The 20548-nt window shown below is 48.2% G+C and overlaps 1 protein-coding gene across 1 annotated transcript in view; it reads left to right on the forward strand.

Moving 5' to 3' along the window:
- Positions 1-20548, forward strand: part of LOC119951581 (zinc finger protein 229-like) — an 80357-nt gene that overhangs the window by 2463 nt on the left and 57346 nt on the right. The window lies entirely within an intron of this gene.

Raw genomic sequence — 20548 nt, forward strand, 5'->3', positions numbered from 1 at the left:
ATTTCACTCTGTGAACAAATCCACACCAAATAGAGATTGAGTCCACCCTGAGACTGGATTTAAAAAAAAGTTTTAGCAAATCTCCCAGATGATTTCTGGAAGGAGATTTTTTCTTTTATTTTCACAAGATTCTTAATACAACTGCTAATGACGAGAGAAGAAATGAGTCATTGATTATTCATAGAATAAGAGTTCAGCAAATACCCTGTCTGTGTGAATAGATGAACAAATACCCAGTCTGTTGCTGAATCCAGCAATGGGAATAGAATTAAAAATATATACTTGACTGTCGGAAGTTTGCTGACAAAGTTGGTCAATAATTATTCCTGTTGACCAGTAATATATCAATTTCACACCTCTAGTGTAAATATCTTTTTCTCTCCAAAATACTTTTAATATTTGTTTTGAGCCTATTGGTTACTGTAGAAACCAGGATTGGCTAAACCCAGCCAACTGCACCATCTAGTGGAGTAATCTCAGACTGCAGGGTGCCAACTGCACCATCTAGTGGAGTAATCTCAGACTGCAGGGTGCCAACTGCACCATCTAGTGGAGTAATCTCAGACTGCAGGGTGCCAACTGCACCATCTAGTGGAGTAATCTCAGGATGCAGGGTGCCAACTGCACCATCTAGTGGAGTAATCTCAGATTGCAGGGTGCCAACTGCACCATCTAGTGGAGTAATCTCAGACTGCAGGGTGCCAACTGCACCATCTAGTGGAGTAATCTCAGACTGCAGGGTGCCAACTGCACCATCTAGTGGAGTAATCTCAGACTGCAGGGTGCCAACTGCACCATCTAGTGGAGTAATCTCAGACTGCAGGGTGCCAACTGCACCATCTAGTGGAGCCGCGCAGAATTACAGTCAAAGCCTGGTCGACAATGGTTGATAAACCCATGGTCATCCTGTGGTATTTCCAGTCCGTGTTGTCAGCACCCCAGCTGCTCGCTGGCTGAGGTACACGGCTGCGTTCCCTCTGGGCATCTGCTGAGGTAGCTCTCCAGGGTCGTACACGGTGTTGGCTCAGCCATTATACTCCCTACAGTTAGATATCTCAGTGGTCCTCAATCCTGAAGCTCCAGCTGCGGTAAGTGTGAGCAGCTTCTGGGTTTGTGAGGTGGGGTTGGTGTGCCACGGCTGAGCTGACAGGAAGAGAAGCGGAGGTGTAGCTGTGACCCTTTGCGATGGAGTGTGTGAACCCCTCGTCCTTACCAATGTCAAACCAACACGAATTTGCTGCTTGCTATCACTGTCCTTCAGCTAACAAACCTTCAGTCAATTCCTCAGCACCTCACCCAATTGGGGTGGAACCGATTGTTCACATCGGGCAGAGACGAGGCAGGTTCTGAGGAAGGCTGGACGAGGGCAGGATCAGCAACTCACATTTTTACTCCAGGAATTGCATCCAACTAACCTACAACAAAATTCCCTCTCCAGCCTGAACACCAGGCAGCCTGGCCAGGATCGGCACATTCCCGGATAAATCCTGTGACGAGTAACCGGAGATTGTTGTCACTTGTGTTGTACATTGTTTATCAAGGAAGCATTTCTTTTTTTTTTAAATCACTTTTATTTTTGTAACAAATTACACATTCAGCAACACAACAGGGGTGAGAGTAACAGTGGGACAGATCAGAGCCACATGATGGGAGCTGCCTCGTTCACTGATGCTGTGGCCGGGTTCCGCATCTTCACCCAGCAACAGATCTTGAAGCACATGACCCATTCCTGGTGACAGTGTTTATTCCAGTTTAATATTGACAGTGCTTAATGCTTCAACTGCCCAGCGTGGGTACTGTTCTACACTCCCATACATCCGCTTCATGAACTGCTGAACGAACGCTGGGGAATTTCTCCTGCTGAATACTCTCACGAATAAAGCGCATCAGGTTCAGCTGGTAGGCAATGTTGTGGATGGTGATGTGATGGAGGGCGGCAGTGTCACTCCTGAACAGAGCGTGGAGATATGCTCGAGTGTACCTCTTACAAGTCGGGCATTCACAATCCTCATCGATGGGCCCGAAATCCTTGGCATATTGCCTGTGCTTCAACTGCAAAGATCAACCAGGGAACGAGTGCAGATCCAAACTGCGCTGTGCGTGTGGGAAATACAGTCAAACATGTCACAGCCCAGAGCCACACACACCACCAGATCTGTCGCATACCCGACTCCCATTAGGTAACGTGGTTTCTCGGGTGGGAGGTACTCTGTGCTCAGCTTCACCATTCTCCAGAAATGATCCTTCTCCTCCCCACCACTCAATCCTCCGATGGCAAAACCAGAGACGTCACGTTTAATCATCTCTGTCAGACATTTCTTCTGCAGTTCAGCATCCAGACCCCCCTGGATAATGGCAAATAGACTCTGCTGCCCGGGATTCATGTTTGCTGCAATGCAGCGATCCAACCAGCGAACAGACCTGAACATGGCTTCCTCCACCCTCGGCCCAGTCACTGTACTGCTGACAACATCATCCAGCCTCATGCCCAGGTGGTAGGTGTTGCCCAGGCAGATTTGGCAGCCCAGCGCCTCCAGCTGCGGGACGGCGATTCCCTTCAGGGTTCCCTGGGTTCCCACCGGCATAAACACCGGGGTGTCCAGGGCTCCGTGCGGCAGCTGCCGGCTCACCGGGCAGTCGGTGCGGCTGAGTCCGGAGCGGGCGGTGCGGGAGGAGGCCTAGTCCCGCCCACCGGCCCGTCACCAGGGCAACGCCGGAGGCTGGATTCTTAATGGAAGTTCGAGCTCACACCAAACTGAAAGGTGAAGGAAAATACACCACCACTTATAAAGGGGGAGATCAGGAATCAAAACCTCCATTCTGTTTACAGACCAGTAGTGAGAGGAGAAATCAGGGCTGTTTAAATTAATTCCCTTCCTTTCTGACATGGAGTGGAGTGGGGTCAGGAGGTATCTACCTGTAATGTTTCACTCTGTGAATAAATCTATACCAAATACAGATTGGTTCCAGTTTCTTCCTTCACCAAAAGACTCTCAGGATTATATGATGGTAATACACAACCCTTATCATATGGTGAAGGTTGGAAAATAACATTTCAGACAGAATCTTACAATCCCAGTAGTTTTTGTGGGAAATAACTGAAGCGAGTGGAAATTGTCAGGGTCTGATTACTCGCCGATGTTCTCGGAGTCTGAGCCATACGACCAGTGGAAGAATGAAGTGGAGATGTGGACAAGGGTTACGTCCCCACCAAGGAGGAAACAAGGTCCGGCCTCGGCATTCTCACTTCCTAACAAAGGGAAAATCAGAAGCAAAGTATTCTGGGAGCTGGTCGCCCGTCAGTTGGATCCTGATTAAAGTTTGGATTTTCCATTAGGGTTTCGTTGATGAGGTTTACAAGAAAGATGATCTATTGGATATCTGTGATGCATATTTGGACTTGGACAGATTGTGAATTAGGGTGAAAGTATCTTTAGCAGATCTAGATATCAATCAATAGTCAGAATTGGAACAGCACTAATAGGTGAATGAACCCCAGGAATGACTGGGGAACAATTAACAGCAGTTTCAGGTCCGACTGAAAATATCATTGTGATGAACTGCCCAAAGTGGAAAACCAGGGTCATCAAAGTGACACATGGCAGAGAGAATTCTGAGGCTGAAGGTGATGCTGATCAGTCTGAAGGAATTGTCTTCATCACAAGGAGCTTTGGTCCAGTATTTTATTTAGCGAATGCAAAGTCCCCCAGCCGTGCAGTTTCTTCTGGTCCTGCTGTGTTGAGTGCGGATAGGCCTCCGCTGTCTGCGGATTTGACATTCTTCTGTGAGGTGCTGCACAGGAAGCTGGTACTAATGCCCCATCTGTGGAGGTTGGTCAGGCAGGGGCCCTGGCCGGTCCTGAACCTGTTAAGTGTGGGCCACTCTTTCCTGGGAAGGTTGAAAGCAGGCAGCTGTTGGGTTGGGTTTCAGACCAGGTCCTTGTTTGTCAAGTCCAATGATTCCCATTCATTTGCCCAGGTGGAATTTGCGTTGATGTCCTGTGTGGGAGGATTTTTCCAGATTGGCTGTCTTGATGGGAGACATACTTTGGGTGGGCTGAATACATAGAAACATACATAGAAAATAGAAGCAGGAGGAGGCCATTCAGCCCTTCGAGCTGCTCTGCCATTCATTATGATCATGGCTGATCAGTGGCGTGCAGAGGTCTGGTGATGCCCTGGGCAAATCTTGATTGTATGCCCCAAAGACTCAAGTATAAGGCCTAATATACTGAGAAATATTACGAGAAAGGAAAACATTTTGAATATATAAACACAGATGAAACATGAAATAAACGCTTTATTCAATTTTAATATAAATCAATCAAATTTATTAAGTTATTTTCCCCAAATGATACCTCCTGTCACAAAACACCTGAACTACTTCACTTTTTACATCAGCTGTGAGAAATTCTTTTTCAATGCTTATTAAAGCCAGGTTGGTCAGTCGCTCCTGTGACATAGAAGACCTCAGATATGTTTTTATTAATTTCAGTTTTGAAAATGACCTTTCACAGCTTGCGACTGAAAATGCGATTGTAAGCAGTAATCTGTATGAAGCACACAGCGTCGGAAAGACATCCCTCCCATACTGCAGTAAAGAGTCCAGAGCATCTTTAGGATCAGGGGGAACTCTATTCCCTCCAGCTCGAAGGAGCATCACAAAATCAATAATTTTGTCATATAACTGAATTGCAACCACATCATTGTCATAATAATTTGCAAAGTCTGAACATTCCTTTTTTAATTTCTCTCTTTCTTGTTCATCTTCAATCTTCAATCACTACTGAATTTAAGTTCAGAAGAAAAGAAAATCGGTCACTGAGTCTTTGAAGACGGACACTGCAGTCTTCAATTTCAGTTTTTAATCTGTTCACAATCTCTACCATTACTCTATTCATTTCTTCTTGTGCCGTCAGTCCACTATCTCTTGCTGACTCTCCAGGCATTATTCTTCTTCTCCTTGTTCGTGCAATTGGTATTCCCCAATTTTCACAATATTCATTGGCTAAATCTATTGCATTGTGGATAATTTCATCATTCTTCAAATTCAAGATATGAATAAGTCCTCTCAGATCACAAGAAGCTTCATGGAACCCCATTTTCGGATCCTGCAAACGTTTTGAGACTTTCTCCACTGATGATAAAACTGAGTACCAAAAATTGAAATAAGCTATAAATGGGAACTGTTGAATAGAGTTCAGTAGCGATCCTGCATCAGATTTAGTTTCCCTTGAAAATTCTCCTTCCAGCAGGTGTTGAAGGCTTGCAATAACGTTGTCACACTCTTCATGGATTACTTGCACAGCATCATGGCTGGAACTCCATCTTGTGTCACACTGTCTTTTCACAGTCCGAGTGACAAATGATTTTAACACTTCCCAACGAGAAGTAGATGAAGAAAAAAAAGTAAAGAGTTTTTCTAGAATGCCAAAAAATGTAACAACAACAGGTTGCACCTCACTTGCATGGACACAGGCCAAATTGAGGCTATGGTTCTCACAGTTCACAAACACAGCTTTTGGGTTAACTTCAAGAATTTTTTGTTGAACACCTCCTCTCACTCCAGCCATAACTGCTGCGTTATCATATGCTTGACCACGACAGTCATTCATGGAAATTTTGTCTTCTTCCAATTTTTCCTGAATTTTATTTACCAGGCTGACTGCATCTTTCTTGTTGACTTGAAAAAATCCCAGAAATGTCTCCTTTATTTCTACTTTTCTGTTTTCATCAATATGAACGTAACGCAGAATTTCAGAAACCTGATCTTCATGGGCAATATCTGGAGTTGAATCCAGCATTATGCTAAAATATTTTGAGTCCTTAATTTCGGAAATTATATTTTTCTTGACAGTTTCACCAAGAAGATTGATTATTTCGTTTTGAATTCTGTTGGACAAGTAGGTGACACTTTTTGGTTTCTCTTTCCCTCTCTGCAAGTGTTTTGCTAAGATGTCATCATATTTGGCCAAAAGTCTGATTGTTGCTAAAAAGTTTCCTGTATTTTCACTGACTGTCTCCCCTGGCTCTGATAACCCAGATATTCCTTCTCCTCGATGTCCACGATAGGCCAGATTCTGTTTTGCCAGAAAGGATATAACCTCGACAATCCGTTCAGTTATAGCTTTCCATCTTTTCTTTTCAGCAGACATTTGCTGTTTAAGTTCAGCATCTATCGTAGTTGAATGATGGAGTCGAACTACGAGGTTCAGATATTCCCTCATGTGAGCTCTATGAAAAGGGCTTTTCTCATGGTAAAGTATTGTTGGATTTAATTTTCTCCAAGTGGAGAAACTGTGTTCCTTTCCAAAGTTTGACACAGACGACAAATGCTCCTTTGAAAACAAAAAGCAAACAAAACAGTAGCATGCTTTCCGATATGGAGAGTATAACAACCATTTTCTCTCCACAATTTCTCCGTTTGTGGAAACTTTATCAAACCACTGTTTGGAAAATGATCTCCCATCCTTCTCAGCAAATGGACCACCTTTATTCTGATATCTTTCAGGGCCATGTTGTAATATTGTCATCTTCAAATGATCTGGAATCAGTTTCTTCAAACAGCCAAAATCGCTTCTTTGCAAAAATATGCTAAAATCTTCTTTATTTTCTTCACATGGATCATCATCCTGACAACGAGACTGAGGAGAGAGAGTATTATGTTCTGACCAAGCTGAATACGTATCAGAAAAATCCTTCTCTGCACCCACATCATCTTTTACTTCTCCAGGTTCTCCTACTTCTTCTTTACTTCTTTTTATCCATGCATCTAATGCCCCTCTTTGATAGGACTCTTCTTCGACTCTGGCCCTCTTTTTTTTCCTGTTCTGTGCTCCACTCGGTTGTACACGAAATACTCGTAACATTTCATTTTCTATCTCAAAAACCGTAAGACGCATGAGAAAATGGGAAGAAAATGGTAAACAACCGGTCAGTTGCAGACGGATAAACCATATTTCATTTCTTTGTTCCTTCGTATCAAATTATTTCACACTGATTCTCCACTGATAATTTTGTGCAATTTATATCATAGACATGCAAATTAGTGGTATCTGTATTCGAATATTAGCATGTTAAGGAATAAATGTCTCCTATTCCGAGATTAAATGCCATAGCAGTCCTCTGATCATCCAGGCTTCACTCTTACTACATCCCACGTAAATATTTCATTAAATATCACCAAAAAACCTATAAAAAACGTAGTTGCACCTGTTCTAGAGCTATTCACTGACCTGAGTAGGTAAAAGAACTAATCTAGATGCACAAAAAGCTGAAGAAAAGACGAGTTATGACTCTAGGAAACGCAGGAACGAACAGCCACGGAAGGGCCTGTTCTGTGCTGTACTATTCTATGTTCTATGTTCTATGTCTGCTTGTTGCTTTTGATGGTTGCACCACGTACATCATGCGCATGTGTGTGGGGGGATGGGGAGAAGCACCATTTTCTCTAGACAGAAAGGGTACACCATGTTAAAGGAATAAAGGGCTAACAACTGCCTCTGCAGTGTGGTGAGCCTCCAAAAATTGATTTATCGCCGCTGAAATTTTAAAATTACTATCTTATTTCCTTCTCTGGGGCAGCACGGTGGCCTAGTGGTTAGCACAACCGCCTCACGGAACTGAGGTCCCAGGTTCGATCCCGGCTCTGGATCACTGTCCGTGTGGAGTTTGCACATTCTCCCTGTGTCTGCGTGGGTTTCGCCCCCACAACCCAAAAAATGTGCAGAGTAGGTGGATTGGCCACGCTAAATTGCCCCTTAATTGAAAAAAATAATTGGGTAATCTAAATTTTTAAAAAATTAAAAAAAAAAAAATAATAATTTTTTTTCCTTCTCTGATTGGATGCCCCCATCCAATGGATGCCCGGGGCCAATGCACCGTCGCCCCCCCCCACCCTCTGCACGCCACTGGATGTGATACATGCGTCGATGCGGTCTGGGGGTGTTACAGTTATAATGGGTTATTTTGTTGCATTTCATTGTTTGTCGTTATGTTTTATATTTTCTGTAAAAAATTCCAATAAAAATTATATTTTAAAAAAAGAGGATGTCCGGAAACACATCCGTCAGTTGGTCCGCACAGTATCTGGGTGCACGACCAGGGATCCCGTCAGGACCTGCCGCTTACCAAGGGTTCACTTTCAATAAGGCCGATCTGACTTTGGAGGCTGTGACGGTTGGTATGTCACAGGTTTGTGTGTCCAAGGTTGCTGGGGCAGTTGACAAAGGTTTGTTGGTTTCCTGTTGAAGTGAACATAGAATGGATTGAATTTGTCGGGGAGGGGTGCCCTGTTGCCAAAGATTCTTCTCGGCTTTGCAGCTCATTATGTTGTTGAAGCCTTGCCACAGCCGACCAGAGTCCATGTCATTAGTCTGTGACTCTAGCTTAGTCTGGTATTGTTTCTTGGCGTCCCTGTTGGCTTTGTGGAGGTCGTACCTAGATTTCTTGTACAAGTCAGGGTCGCCTGTCTTGAATGCCACAGACATAGAACATAGAACGATACAGCGCAGTACAGGCCCTTCGGCCCTCGATGTTGCACCGACATGGAAAAAAAAACTAAAGGCCATCTAACCTACACTATGCCCTTATCATCCATATGCTTATCCAATAAATTTTTAAATGCCCTCAATGTTGGCGAGTTCACTACTGTTGCAGGTAGGGCATTCCACGGCCTCACCACTCTTTGCGTAAAAAACCCACCTCTGACCTCTGTCCTATATCTATTACCCCTCAATTTAAGGCTATGTCCCCTCGTGCTAGCCACCTCCATCCGCGGGAGAAGGCTCTCGCTGTCCACCCTATCTAACCCTCTGATCATTTTGTATGCCTCTATTAAGTCACCTCTTAACCTTCTTCTCTCTAACGAAAACAACCTCAAGTCCATCAGCCTTTCCTCATAAGATTTTCCCTCCATACCAGGCAACATCCTGGTAACTCTCCTCTGCACCCGTTCCAAAGCTTCCACGTCCTTCCTATAATGAGGCGACCAGAACTGTACGCAATACTCCAAATGCGGCCGTACCAGAGTTTGGTACAGCTGCATCATGACCTCATGGCTCCGGAACTCAATCCCTCTACCAATAAAGGCCAACACACCATAGGCCTTCTTCACAACCCTATCAACCTGGGTGGCAACTTTCAGGGATCTATGTACATGGACACCGAGATCCCTCTGCTCATCCACACTACCAAGAATTTTACCATTAGCCAAATATTCCGCATTCCTGTTATTCTTTCCAAAGTGAATCACCTCACACTTCTCCACATTAAACTCCATTTGCCACCTCTCAGCCCAGCTCTGCAGCTTATCTATGTCCCTCTGTAAACTGCAACATCCTTCCGCACTGTCTACAACTCCACCGACTTTAGTGTCGTCTGCAAATTTACTCACCCATCCTTCTGCGCCCTCCTCTAGGTCATTTATAAAAATGACAAACAGCAACGGCCCCAGAACAGATCCTTGTGGTACGCCACTCGTAACTGAACTCCATTCTGAACATTTCCCATCAACTACCACTCTCTGTCTTCTTTCAACTAGCCAATTTCTGATCCACATCTCTAAATCACCCTCAATCCCCAGCCTCCGTATTTTCTGCAATAGCCGACCGTGGGGAACCTTATCAAACGCTTTACTGAAATCCATATACACCACATCAACTGCTCTACCCTCGTCTACCTGTTCAGTCACCTTCTCAAAGAACTCGATAAGGTTTGTGAGGCATGACCTACCCTTCACAAAACCATGCTGACTATCCCTAATCATATTATTCCTATCTAGATGATTATAAATCGTATCTTTTATAATCCTCTCCAAGACTTTACCCACCACAGACGTTAGGCTCACCGGCCTATAGTTACCGGGGTTATCTCTACTCCCCTTCTTGAACAAAGGGACCACATTTGCTATCCTCCAGTCCTCTGGCACTATTCCTGTAGCCAATGATGACCTAAAAATCAAAGCCAAAGGCTCAGCAATCTCTTCCCTGGCTTCCCAGAGAATCCTAGGGTAAATCCCATCCGGCCCCGGGGACTTGTCTATTTTCACCTTGTCCAGAATTGCCAACACTTCTTCCCTACGCACCTCAATGCCATCTATTCTAATAGCCTGGGTCTCAGCATTCTCCTCCTCAATATTATCTTTTTCTTGAGTGAATACTGACGAAAAGTATTCATTTAGTATCTCGCTTATCTCCTCAGCCTCCACACACAACTTCCCACCACTGTCCTTGACTGGCCCTACTCTTACCCTAGTCATTCTTTTATTCCTGACATACCTATAGAAAGCTTTTGGGTTTTCCTTGATCCTACCTGCCAAAGACTTCTCATGTCACCTCCTTGCTCGTCTCAGCTCTCTCTTTAGATCCTTCCTCGCTTCCTTGTAACTATCAAGCGCCCCAACTGAAACTTCACGCCTCATCTTCACATAGGCCTCCTTCTTCCTCTTAACAAGAGATTCCACTTCTTTGGTAAACCACGGTTCCCTCGCTCGACCCCTTCCTCCCTGCCTGACTGGTACGTACTTATCAAGAACATGCAATAGCTGTTCCTTGAACAAGCTCCACATATCCAGTGTGCCCAACCCTTGCAGCCTACTTCTCCAACCAACACATCCTAAGTCATGTCTAATGGCATCATAATTGCCCTTCCCCCAGCTATAACTCTTGCTCTGCGGGGTATACTTATCCCTTTCCATCACTAACGTAAAGGTCACCGAATTGTGGTCACTGTCTCCAAAGTGTTCACCTACCTCCAGATCTAACACCTGGCCTGGTTCATTACCCAAAACCAAATCCAAAGTGGCCTCACCTCTTGTTGGCCTGTCAACATATTGTGTCAGAAAACCCTCCTGCACACATTGTACAAAGAACGACCCATCCAATGTACTCGAACTATATCTTTTCCAGTCAATATTAGGAAAGTTAAAGTCTCCCATAACAACTACCCTGTTACTTTCGCTCTTTTCCAGAATCATCTTCGCCATCCTTTCCTCTACATCTCTAGAACTATTAGGTGGCCTATAAAAAACTCCCAACAGGGTGACCTCTCCTTTCCTGTTTCTAACCTCAGCCCATACTACCTCGGAAGAAGAGTCCCCATCTTGCATCCTTTCTACCACCGTAATACTGTCCTTGACTAGCAGCGCCACACCTCCCCCTCTTTTGCCCCCTTCTCTGACCTTACTAAAGCACCTAAACCCTGGAACCTGCAACAACCATTCCTGTCCCTGCTCTATCCATGTCTCTGAAATGGCCACAACATCGAAGTCCCAGGTACCAACCCATGCTGCCAGTTCCCCTACCTTATTTCGTATACTCCTGGCATTGAAATAGACACACTTCAAACCACAGACCTGAACACTGCCGCCCTCCTGCGAAGTCAAAACTGTGCTCCTGACCTCTCTACTCTCAATCTCTCGCACCCCAAAACTACAATCCAGGTTCCCATGCCCCTGCTGAATTAGTTTAAACCCCCCCAAAGAGTACTAACAAATCTCCCCCCCAGGATATTGGTGCCCCTCAGGTTCAGATGTAGACCATCCTGTCTATAGAGGTCCCACCTTCCCCAGAAAGAGCCCCAGTTATCCAGAAATCTGAATCCCTGGCCTTCAGTACGGAGTGAATCTCCCGATTAAACCATGGTTTCTGGTTGGGAAACGTACATACTATCTTCTTTGACACACAATCTTCTACACACTTTCTTTTCTTTAAATTTAGAGTACACAATTATTTTTTCCAATTAAGGGGCAATTTAGCGTGGCCAATTCACCTAACCTGCACATCTTTTGGGTCGTGGGGGCGAAACCCACGCAGACACGGGGAGAATGTGCAAACTCCACACAGACAGTGACCCAGGGCCGGGACTCGAACCCGGGTCCTCAGCGCTGTAGGCAGCAATGCTAACCACTGTGCCACGGTGCTGCCCTTTCTACACACTTTCTGATGAAGTCTGTGATGGTGCTGGCAAACTCGTTTAGGTTGGCTGCCGAGTTCTTGAATATGGACCAGTCCACTGACTCCAAGCAGTCGCTTAGGAGCTCTTCCTTTGTCTCAGACCAACATTTGCACAACCTTCTTAACCGGATTCTCCCGTTCAGTTTCTGCTTGTATGCCGGGAGAAGGAGCACCATCTTGTGGTACGATTTCCCGAAGTGCTGTTGGGGGATGGATTGAGAGGTGCCCTTGATGTTTGTGTAGCAGTGGTCAAGGATTTTGGGGCCCCTGTTGGGACATAAGATGTGGTGGTGGAATTTTGGCTGTACACTCGAGGTTGGCCTGGTGAAAGTCCCCGGCCACGATGAACAAGGCCTCCGGGTATTCTGCTTCATTGTTAGGTGTGACGTCGCTCTTGTTTGATCAGGTTGGATGAGGTTCTGAAGCTCTTTGTGCAGTGAGAGCAGCTGAACGGTCTCTCCTCAGAGTGAATGCGCTGGTGGGACATCAGTAGCTGAGAGCTTTTGAAACCCATCCTGCAGTCGGAGCATTTAAAGGGTCTCTCATTGGTGTGATTGACATTGTGGTTCAGCAGGCTGGATAATTGAGCAAATCCTTTATCACACACAGAGCAGATGAATGGCTTCTCCCCGGTGTGAACGCTCTGGTGGCTCTTCAGGTAGCATAACTGAACGAATCCCTTATCACACACGGAGCAGATGAATGGCCTCTCCCCAGTGTGAACTCTCTGGTGTGCCTTCAGGTTGGATAACTGAGCAAATCCCTTATCACACACAGAGCAGGTGAATGGCCTCTCCCTGGTGTGAACTCGCTGGTGTGCCTTCAGGTTGGATAACTGAGTGAATCCCTTATCACACACTGTGCAGCTGAATGGCCTCTCCCCAGTGTGAACTCGTTCGTGTCTCCGCAAGTTTCCTATGGTAGCGAATCCCTTTTCACACTGAGAACAGGTGAAAGGCCTCTCTCCAGTGTGAATGCGTTGATGCCTTTCCAGCAGGCATGGGGCTGTGAATCCCATCCCACAATCCTCACATTTCCATGGTTTTTCCATGGTCCGGGTGATCTTGCGTCTCACCGCGTTGGACGATCAGTTGAAGCCTCGTCCACACACAGAACACCGATACAGTCTCTCCCTGCTGTGAATGGTGTAGTATTTTTTCAGGCTGTGTAACTGGTTATAGCTCTTTCCACATTCAATGCTCTGTAACAGTCTCACACGGGTGTGTGTGTCTCAGTGCTTTTCCAGACACACCGATGTTTAAAATCTCTTGAAGCAGACAGAATAGACAAACAGCTCTCCTTCTAGATTCAAAGGCCGATGATATTCGGTTCCCAAGAATTGAGTGACTCAGTCAGTTCTTGACGTGATATTTAGTTTGAGATATCCACCTCAAACCCCTCTTGTTCTAACTTCCTGCAGAAAGATTTTACAAAAATCATCACGATCAGTACAGGATAGAAATTCAGAACCGACAATTCTAGTTTCTATCGAACATTGTTAGCTCTCTCTCTTTCCCTCAAATGCTCTAAATCTCAATCTGACACACTCTCCCTCCATTCTCACTCTTGCTTATCTCATATTCACCCTCCCAATTCTCCTGAAGGTGCTGATTCAGGCTGATTGATGGATCCCTGCTTACTGCTTCCTGTTCTGGACACAGAGGCTGCCAGACAGATATATGTCTATGTTACTGGACAAAAAATGTGTGTAATATACAGAATGGATTCACTTCCTCCCCTCCCAATTCTTATGAAGGTGCTGATTAATGCTGATCAACAAATCGAAACTCATTACAACCTGTAGAAGAGTAGAGAATCTCCATCTAAGTATATTTACTGATTAGAGATGGGGTGATTCTATATAATGTAGGTACAGTACTATATTCCAAAACTAGAAATAATAATGCATGTATTTTATTACAGGACCATCAATAATATATATAAGACTTCCGGTTGCGGCTATGACTAGCTAAGCCGCACATTTGGAAGCTCCTGCAACAAAGGTGTTTTTGGGCCAATTGGAGGGCCCCAACGGCGCTGAAAAAACGAATCCCGGTGGGGGAAGGTCCCCTGAGGAGAACTAGACCGATTTTATGGTCGGTACCCGGAGCGGAGCGGCAAGAAAAACGGCAGCAGCTCCCCAAAAAAAGCGGGGGAAGAAAATCAAAATGGCGGCCGGCGGTGCACCGGAGGAGTGGAAGAAATGGGCGGAGGAGCAGCAGGCCGCTCTCCTCCGTTTTTTCACGGAGATGAAAGTGGAACTCTTAGAGTCCATGAACGCGACGGCCACCAGGTTGGTGGGAGCCCAGGCGATCCAAGAGGCGTCGATTAAAGATCTGCAGCAGGAGATGGCCGCGAGGGAGGAGGAGGCCACAGTCATCGGGGCAAAGGTGGAGGCGCACGAGGCACTCCACACGAAGTGGCAGAGCCGCTTCGAGGAGCTGGACACTCGGATGAGGAGGAAAAATTTGAGGATCCTGGGCCTGGAAGAAGGCCTGGAGGGGTCGGATCTCCCGGGATATGTGGCGGAGATGTTGAGCTCCCTGATGGGGGAAGGGGCCGGTCCGGCGCCCCTGGAATTGGAAGAGGCATACCGGGTCATGGCCAGGAGGCCTAGGGCAAACGAGCCCCCGAGGGCGGTGCTGGTGCGGTTCCAGCGGCTAAGTGATCGAGAGAAAGTCCTGAGGTGGGCTAAAAGGGAGAAAAGCAGCAAGTGGCAGAACTCGACGGTAAGGGTGTACCAGGACTGGAGTGCGGAGGTGGCAAAGCGGCGGGCCCGGTACAACCGGACAAAGGCGGTGCTACACGCGAAAAAGATCAAATTTGGAATGTTGCAACCGGCGCGCTTGTGGGTCACCTACAAGGACCAACATCATTATTTCGAGTCCCCAGAGGAGGCCTGGACCTTTGTACAAGAGGAAAAGTTGGACACGAACTAAAACCTGGGAGCACCGGCGGTCGTAGCCGCCGGGGGACTCTTGATTGTGCAAGTGGCCCTTTTCTTTTTCAGGCCAGGTCGGAACTGGGTAACAGTTTCGTGGAGTGTTTGGGGTGTTTTTTCTCGAACGGTTGACTTTTCTGAATATTTTGAAGGTTTCGAGTTGTTGGGTGTTTCTGTATATTTGTACTGTTGAAATCTCTATTGTGGGTCGTTGGCTTCTTATGGGGTGTTTTTTCCCGTTTCCAATTTCCCTTAGTTATTTACCCCTCCTACCCTTTTTCTTTGGGTGCTTGGGGGGGTTTTTTGGTTCTTTTTTTTCTTTTCGGGTTATGGTTATCTGCGGTTATTTATACTGTTTGATGGAGGGTGATGGTTGGGCACGCGGTTAGTTGATAGTTAGTTAATTATTTTGTTATTTAAGTATGTAGTTAAGTATTTATGTATTTAGTTGCCATTGGGTATTTGTATTTATAGCGTTAAGTTGGGGAGACGGGACGGGGGGGAGCGGGTTGATTATGCGGGTCTTTCTCGGGGGTTTTAAGGGGATCTTTCACGGGCGCAGATGGGGTGAACCGGGAGGAGTCGGAATGTGGCAGGAGCAGCCGGGTCAGCGGAGACCAGCTGACTCTCGGGAGTACGATGTGGGGTACATCGCGGCTAGGAGGGGTCCTAGCCAGGGGGGGGGGGGGGGGGGGGGGAAGGGGAGGGGACTGGGGGGGGACACCGGGTTGCTGCTAGAAAGACCAGGGACGAGAAGGGGAGAGCCGGGGGGGGTGGGGGGGGGGGCCATCGCTATGGGAAGCGGGTCAGAAAAGAAGGGATGACCCGGGGCGAGCAAGGGACAAGACATGGCTAATCGACAGGGAGTAGGGACGGGTCGCTCTGCGACCCGATTGATCACGTGGAACGTAAGGGGGCTGAATGGGCCGGTCAAAAGATCAAGGGTCTTCTCACACCTGAAGGGACTGAAGGCTGATGTAGCAATGCTGCAGGAGACTCATTTGAGGGTAGCAGATCAGGTCCGCCTGAGAAGGGGGTGGGTGGGACAGGTGTTCCACTCAGGCTTGGATATCAAGAACCGGGGGGGTGGCGATTTTGGTGGGAAAGAGAGTGTCGTTTGTGGCGGCAGAGGTGGTGGCAGACAAGGAGGGCAGGTACGTGATGGTGAGGGGTAGGCTGCAGGGAGAGAGTGTGGTACTGGTAAATGTGTATGCCCCGAACTGGGACGACGCGGGTTTTATGAGGCGCCTGCTGGGCCTCATCCCGGGACTGGAGGCAGGGGGCCTGATCATGGGAGGGGACTTTAATACGGTGTTAGACCCTGGGCTGGATAGATCGAGTTCCAGGACGAATAGGAGGCCGGCAGCGGCAGAGGTGTTAAGGGGGTTCATGGAGCAGATGGGAGGGGTAGACCCATGGAGATTTGGTAGGCCTAGGGCGAGGGAGTATTCTTTTTTCTCCCACGTCCACAGAGTGTACTCTAGGATCGATTTTTTCGTATTGAACAGGGGGCTGATACCGAGAGTGCAGGACACGGAGTACTCGGCCATTGCGATATCGGACCATGCACCACATTGGGTGGACGTGGACATGGGGGAGGCGCGGGACCAACGCCCGTTGTGGCGCCTGGATGTAGGGCTGTTGGCGGACGAAGAGGTGTGCAGAAGGGTGAGAACGGGCATTGAGAACTATCTGGGTACGAATGACACAGGTGAGGTGCAGGTGGGGACGGTCTGGGAGGCCTTGAAAGCAGTGATTAGAGGAGAGCTGATCTCCATAAGGGCACACAGAGAGAGGAAGGAGAGGCAGGAAAGGGAGAGGCTGGTGGGGGAGCTCCTAGAAGTAGATAGGAAATATGCGGCGGCGCCAGAGGAGGGGCTATTAAGGGAGCGGCGTAGCTTGCAGGCCAGGTTCGACCTACTGACCACTAGGAAGGCGGAAATGCAGTGGAGAAGGGCGCAGGGTGCGGCGTATGAGTACGGGGAAAAGGCGAGCAGGATGCTGGCACACCAGCTTCGTAAGCGAGATGCAGCCAGAGAGATTGGGGGAGTGAGAGAGAGGGGTGGGGATGTAGTGCAGAAGGGGCAAGAGGTGAATAGGGTCTTTAGGGACTTCTATAGGGAATTGTATAGGTCTGAACCGCCGAAGAGGAGAGGGGGAATGAAGAACTTTCTCGACAAATTGGGGTTCCCAAAGGTACAGGAGGAGCTGGTGGAAGGGTTGGGGGCGCCGATAGAGCTGCAGGAGCTAATTAAAGGGATAGGCCAGATGCAGGCGGGGAAGGCGCCGGGGCCGGATGGGTTCCCGGTGGAGTTTTACAGGAAATTTGTGGACTTGGTGGGTCCAGTGCTGGTGCGAGCCTTCAATGAGGCGCGCGAGGGGGGGGTTCTGCCTCCAACAATGTCGCAGGCCCTGATCTCCTTGATTTTGAAGCGGGACAAGGACCCGGTCCAGTGCGGGTCCTACAGGCCTATCTCCCTCTTAAATGTAGATGCCAAGCTGTTAGCAAAGGTCCTGGCAACCAGGATAGAGGACTGTGTGCCAGGGGTAGTCCATGAAGACCAGACGGGGTTCGTGAAGGGACGCCAACTTAACACAAATGTTCGGAGATTGTTAAATGTGATTATGATGCCAGCAGTGGAAGGGGAGGCGGAGATAGTGGTAGCGCTGGACGCGGAGAAGGCATTTGACAGGGTGGAGTGGGAATACTTGTGGGAGACGTTGGAAAGGTTTGGGTTTGGGGAGGGATTTATCAAGTGGGTAAAACTGCTCTATTCAGCTCCGATGGCAAGTGTGGTAACAAACGGGAGGAGGTCAGAATATTTTGGGCTCCATCGAGGTACCAGGCAGGGATGTCCCCTATCTCCCTTACTCTTTGCATTAGCGATTGAGCCGTTGGCGATGGCACTGAGGGGTTCAGGGGGGTGGAGAGGACTGACAAGGGGAGGGGAGGAACATCGGGTCTCGCTCTATGCGGATGATTTGTTGTTGTATGTGGCAGACCCGGAGGGGGGAATGCCGGAGGTAATGGGGATACTAGCGGAGTTCGGGGACTTTTCGGGATATAAATTAAATCTGGGGAAAAGTGAGGTCTTTGTAATACACCCGGGAGACCAAGGGGAGGGAATTGGGAGGCTCCCCTTCAAAAGAGCAGTTAAAAGTTTTAGGTATTTGGGGGTGCAGGTGGCAAAGAACTGGGGGACCCTACACAAGTTGAACTTTTCCAGACTGGTGGAGCAGATGGAGGAGGAGTTTAAGAGGTGGGACATGGTGCCGCTGTCGCTAGCAGGGAGGGTGCAGTCAGTTAAAATGACGGTCCTCCCGAGGTTCTTGTTTTTGTTCCAGTGTCTGCCCATCTTCCTCCCCAGGGCCTTTTTCAAGAAGGTAACGAGTAGTATCATGGGGTATGTGTGGGCACATGGCACCCCGAGAGTTAGAAGGGTCTTTTTGGAGCGGAGTAGGGATAGTGGAGGGCTGGCGTTACCCAACCTTTCAGGATATTACTGGGCGGCAAATACATCGATGGTACGAAAGTGGATGATGGAAGGGGAGGGGGCAGCCTGGAAGCGCATGGAGAGGGCGTCCTGCGGCAACATAAGCTTAGGGGCACTGGTAACGGCACCATGGCCGCTCCCTCCCACGAGGTATACCACGAGCCCGGTGGTGGCGGCCACCCTCAAGATCTGGGGGCAGTGGAGGCGACACAGGGGGGAAGTGGGAGGTCTGATAGGGGCACCACTAAGAGGGAACCACAGATTTGCGCCGGGAAACACAGGAGGGGGATTCCAGAGCTGGCAGAGGGCGGGTATTAGACAACTGAGGGACTTGTTTATAGAGGGGAGGTTTGCGAGCCTGGGAGAGCTGGAGGAGAAATTTGGGCTCCCCCCGGGGAACACGTTCAGGTACCTCCAAGTGAAGGCATTTGCCAGACGACAGGTAGCGGGGTTCCCCGCGCTCCCCGACAGGGGGGTGAGTGATAGGGTGCTATCAGGGGTCTGGGTCGGGGAGGGGAAGATCTCGGACATCTATAAGATTATGCAGGAGGTGGAGGAGGTACCAGTAGAGGAGCTGAAAGATAAGTGGGAGTTAGAGCTGGGGGAACAGATAGAGGACGGGACATGGGCAGACGCCCTGGAGAGGGTTAACTCGTCGTCGTCATGTGCGCGACTAAGTCTCATTCAATTTAAGGTACTGCATAGAGCCCACATGACGGGGACAAGGATGAGTCGGTTTTTCGGGGGTGAAGACAGGTGTATTAGATGTTCGGGAAGCCCTGCGAATCATGCACATATGTTTTGGGCATGTCCGGCACTGGAGGAGTTCTGGAAGGGGGTGGCAGGGACGGTGTCGAGAGTGGTGGGGTCCAGGGTCAAGCCAGGATGGGGACTTGCGATCTTCGGGGTTGGGGTGGAACCGGGGGTACAGGAGGCGAGGGAGGCTGGAATATTAGCCTTTGCGTCCTTGGTGGCTCGGAGGAGGATCCTGATTCAGTGGAGGGACGAAAGGCCTCCGAGTGTTAACACCTGGTTAAACGACATGGCAAACTTTATCCAATTGGAAAGGATCAAATTCGCCCTGAGAGGGTCGGTGCAGGGGTTTTCCAGGCGATGGCAACCCTTCCTAGACCTCTTGGATCAGAGATAGAAACTGAGGCCATGACAGCAGCAACCCGGGAGGGGAGGGGAGGGCGGGAGGGGGGGAGGGGGGGGGGGGGGAGGGGGGAAAACGACGAAGGAAGTACGGTAGCGGCGGTGGCACGGGCAAGGCCTGCCCGAGGACGCTGCTAGAAATGATAAGTTGGTCTGACTGTCGGTTCGCCGGCGGGGGGGGAGGGGGGGGGATGCGCGGGTAGGGGGGGGGGGGGGGGGGGGGGATTCTTTTTCTCTTTCTTGTTAAGTAGGGGGGTTTGACTTTGTGTTGTTATAATTTAAATGTAAATGTAGGGGGGGTTAAAATGTTTGTATTTTGAAAAATTCAATAAAAATTATTTAAAAAAAAAATAATATATATAATACATTCCATATATCTCTGTCCAATATAAAAAAAATTTAAATTCATTTACGGGATGTGAGAGTCGCTGGTTTAGCCGGCATTTATTGCCCATCCCCAGTTACCCTTCAGAAGGTCGTGATGAGTTGCCTTCTTGAATCGCTGCAGCCCTTGAGTTGTAGGTACATCCCCTGTGCTGTCAGGGAAGGAGTTCCAGGATGTCGCCCCAGCAACAACGAAGGAAGGGTGATATATTTCCAAGTCTGAGGAACCTAGGTGAGTTACTGCAGTGCACATTGTAGATTGTATGCACGGCTGCCGTAGTTCGCCGTTGGTGGAGAGTGTGAATATTTGTGGAATGGGGAGCAGTCAAGCAGGCTGCTTTGTTCTGGATGGTGTAGGACAGCATCTTAAGTGTTGTTGGAGCTGCACTCAATCAGGCAAGTGGTGATTATTCTATTACACATCCGACTTGTGCCTTGTATATGGTAGATAGGCTTTGGGGGTCAGAAGGTGCGTTACTCACTGTAGTCTTTGGCCTGCCCTGGTGGCCACAGTATTAATATGGCTCGTCCAGTTCAGTTTCTGATCAATGGTAATCCTCAGGATGTTGGTTGTGGAGGATTCAGCGATGCTACTGCCACTGAATGTCAAGGGGCGGTGGT

The sequence above is a fragment of the Scyliorhinus canicula genome, chromosome 17 (assembly GCF_902713615.1).
Source record: "Scyliorhinus canicula chromosome 17, sScyCan1.1, whole genome shotgun sequence".
Classification (NCBI taxonomy): Eukaryota; Metazoa; Chordata; class Chondrichthyes; order Carcharhiniformes; family Scyliorhinidae; genus Scyliorhinus; species Scyliorhinus canicula.